This window comes from Vombatus ursinus, unplaced genomic scaffold (genome assembly GCF_900497805.2).
Source record: "Vombatus ursinus unplaced genomic scaffold, bare-nosed wombat genome assembly UNPS02014942.1, whole genome shotgun sequence".
NCBI lineage: Eukaryota > Metazoa > Chordata > Mammalia > Diprotodontia > Vombatidae > Vombatus > Vombatus ursinus.
The window spans coordinates 21,828,357-21,832,555 of NW_020954720.1; the positions used below are offsets into that span (position 1 = coordinate 21,828,357).

At 35.9% G+C, this 4,199-nt stretch overlaps 1 pseudogene; it reads left to right on the forward strand.

Annotated features, from left to right (window-relative positions):
* Window positions 1-615, forward strand: LOC114029917 (annotated as a pseudogene).
* The last annotated feature ends 3,584 nt before the right edge of the window (window positions 616-4,199 follow it).

The following is a 4,199-nucleotide window of genomic DNA, read 5'->3' on the forward strand; positions in this document are numbered from 1 at the left end:
ATGGGGGCCTACAAATACATCCAGGAGCTATGGAGGAAAGAGCAGCCGGATGCCATGTAGTTCCTCCTGTGCATGCGCTGCTGGCAGTACCTCCAGCTGTCCACCCTGCACCAAGCCCTGCAGCCCACCAGACCCTACAAAGCTCACTGGCTGGGGTACAAGACCAAGCAAGGTTATGTCATCTACCATATTCATGCTCAACATGGTGGATGAAAGTGTCCAGTTCCCAAGAGTGCAACCTATGGTAAACCTGTGCATAATGGTGTGAATCAGCTGAAGTTTGCCAGGAGCCTTCAGTCTGAAGCAGAAGAACCTGCTGGCTGCCACTGTGGGGCCCTAAGATTCTTGAACTCCTACTGGGTGGGTGAAGATTCAACCTACAAATTCTTTAAGGTTATTCTTATTGACCCATTCCATACAGCTATCAGACGAAACCCTGACACTCAATGTTTCACCAAGCCAGTGCACAAACACAGAGAGATGCGCAGGCTTACCTTAGCTGGCTGGAAGAGCAGGGGTCTTGGAAAGGGTCACAAATTCCACCATACAATTGGAGGGTCTCACCATACTGCTTGGAGACTGTGCAATACTCTCCAACTACATCGATACTGCTAATTGGTGCACATTAATTTGTAAACTTCAATGTTTAATAAGCAACATTTAGGATAAAAAAGAGAATAAAAAAAAGAAAAGTTAAATATGGTAGTCCTCTGGAGAAAATTGAATGGGGATAGAAAGGAATATACCTTTTTTTTGGCAGAATATGGCACCTACACAAAAAAATGACCATGTACTTGTGCATAAAAACCTCACAATCCAATGCAAAAAGGCAGAAATATTAAATGCACCCTTTTCAGATTATGATGCAGTAAAAAATATATGTAATAAAAGAACATGGAAAGATAAACTAAAAATTAATTGGAAACTAAACAATCTAATCCTAAAGAATGAGTGGGTCAAACAACAAATCATAGAAAAAAATCAATAACTTCATCCAAATGAATGACAATAATGAGATAACATACCACAACTTATTGGAAGCAGTGAAAGTGATTCTTAGGGTAAGTTTTGTAGCTCTAAATGCTTAGATGAATAAAATAGAGTAAGAGGAGATCAATGAATGGGGCATGCAACTAAAAAAGTTAGGAAAAGAACAAATTAAAAATCCCCATTTAAATACCAAATTAGAAATACTGAAAACCAAAGGAGAGATTAATAAAATTAAAATTAAGAAAACCATTGAACTAATAAACTAAGTAGTGGTTTTATGAAAAAAAAAACAACAAAATAAATAAACCTTTAGCTATCAAAAATAAAAACACTAAATTCACCACCAATAAAGAGGAAAATAAAACAATAATTAGGAACCATTTTACCCAACTGTACCCTAATACATTTGACAATCTTAGTGAAATGGATGAATATTTACAAAAATATAAATTGCCCACATTAACAGAAGAGAAAATAAAATACTCAAAAATAATGCAAAATCTCTGCATTTTAATTAGGACTAATTCCTGGCTGCTAACATTTCTTTCTAACTGATGGGAGTCAAGAATAGATGACCAAGACAATATTTACTATTTAAGTTAATGAAGAAGTGATTGTTGGGAATTATGGTTAAGTACTGCCAAATTAGTAAGTGTCTATGACCATATGCTATATCTCTTATCTCATGACATCTTAATTTGCAGCTGTCAGCCCAGAACAGCAATGTCAAAGCTCCCTCCCTCCTTCCCCATTTTCCTGGGATAGAATCAGCACAATTGAGCCTTCCTACTCTTCCAATACTCAAAAGAGAATTGTATGGAATGGGCTCTTCCCTGTCTTCAACTCATCTACTATGTGTGAAACTGGTTTATCTCTAGGGCTTAGAACTGTGTATTAGTACTTTCTTTAGTATAAGAAATGTTAAATTTAACTTTTTATAGTATAAATTTCATCTAAATCATAGTATTGTTCTTATGAATTGAAATACTTTCTATAACATTTTAACTGATCTTTCTTTGAACTAATTAACAAAAGGTCATAGGATCACAAGATCATAGATTTTGAGGCCACAGAGGCCTCTGAGCCCAATCCTTTCATTTTACAGATGAGGAAATGAGGCACAGTGAGCTTAAGAGACTTGTTCATACAGCTGGCATGTGCCTGAGGTAGGATTTAAAGGCATGTCTCCCTAACTACAAATCCAGCTATCTATCTGTTACTCTATGCTGCCACTCTGAGGTGGCTTATGCCTGCAGCATATGGCCTGTGACAGTGATCAACTAAAGATTTCAAAGGGGGTATATGTCATCAAAGAGATCAAGAAAGGTGACTCTGGTGGTGACTAGGCATCAGCAAAAACTGACCACCACTGGGCAGATAAACAGTCCTTTGGCTTCTTATACCTAAAGAACTAAGCATAATACTCTTGAACAAGATTTTCAACAACAGGGTTAGAAACATTGTTGACCAATTGTCTTTGTGACACGACAGTAAGCTTTACCAGCACATCCAACAAAAGAACTTATATCTTAAGGTCTTTTCATCTTAGTGTGTCTCTTTTAAGGAAACGCTAGTGCTAAATAATTTCATTCCAGTTCCAACAATGAAAACTTTGAGAGAATTCAATATAGCTCTTTTCTACCTTCAGGCTGTATGGCCTTGTGATTTCTTGCCCAACTAGCAGAATACCAGCAGCGTTCTCTGTAGGGGTAGCAAAAGCTATTTCAGAAATATAATTCTATGTATTATGTAATCTTTGTAGGCAGATAAAAGAAGTACATCATAGTAAAAGAAACAAGGCTTTACTTTGAAATTTTAAATTTGTATTTTAAAGAAATATATCCTATGAGGTGTGTTTTTTATAGACAGAAAGTATTCCAAAGAACTTTATTTATCTTAACTTGAATAACTCATGTTTTCCCTAAATATGTCTACTACTCTCATTCATACAAATATGCCTAACCATTCACAAGCAGTGTGTGGTAGGTGAGATTCTCCAAACAAATCCTCCATCACCCCCAATCATGTCCAAATATATTTCCTGTTATCCTGATCCAAGAACCTGAAATAGTAAATTTAGGAAGCACTTCTTTGGACTCTTAATAATAGCTACCATTTATTATAAAGTTTCAAAAAGTATTTATACAGGACAAATCATTTGATCTTATCAACATTCCTTTGAGTTAGGTACTGAAAGTATTTTATTCCAATTTTTCAGATGTTAAAATTGCAGTTCAAAGGGGTACCTTATAAGAGCAAGACTCAATATTTTAGGGGCAGTTAGTTGGTGCAGTAGATAGAGCATTGGCCCTGGAGTCAAAAGGACTTGCATTCAAATCTGGCCTCAGACCCTTGACATTTACTAGCTGTGTGACCTTGGGCAAGTCCCTTAATTGCCTCACAAAAAAAGAAGTCAATATTTGAACCAAGCTTGCTGATGACTCCATATTTATTTGACTACATCCTACTGTTTTTTTTTTTTCAGAATTCCTCTGTCAAAAGACATACATAATAATATGTAATACCTATGAGGGGCATGTGATGATGCCATTGCCATTTGAATGCATATATGTTCATCAAATTAGATATCAGAGAACAGAGTCTGAGAGACAATCTCAAAGTTCAGAATATTGTTAAAAGTCTATGGTAGGGATGCATTTCCCTTAGAAGACTTAAATGGAAGGCCTAGATAGTCAAACAGCAAACTAATTGTCCAAATGAGGAAGAAGGGATGTATATGAATATGTGTATATGTGTCAAACACATGTATATTTATTTACATTCTAGGGATAAGGGGCTAAAAGTTTCAAGTCTCAAAAAGGATATGCTGAAGAAATAATTGAATGAGAAAAAAGGTTATGAATAAATATTTTTCAAGGTATTTGGTGAAAGAACAGAATTAGAGGTGTTAGAGGTGGACTTTATTGTAGTTGAGAGATTTCAGGATTTCAAGTTAGGTGGACCTGCGTTCCAGTCCTCATTCAGAAACTTAAATTTTGTGACCTCTCTGGACTTCAGATTCTTCATCTGTAAAATGAGAGGGTTGGAATTGATGATGCCCAAGGTCCCTTTGAACTCTACGTCTATATTCGTATTTAGTGACAACTTAGACTTGCAATGTGGAACTTGCTAAAATTAACTAGGTTATCTATTAAAAATCAGATAATCAAGTTAGAAGAGATCATAAGAGATCAATTTTTCCAGCCCCC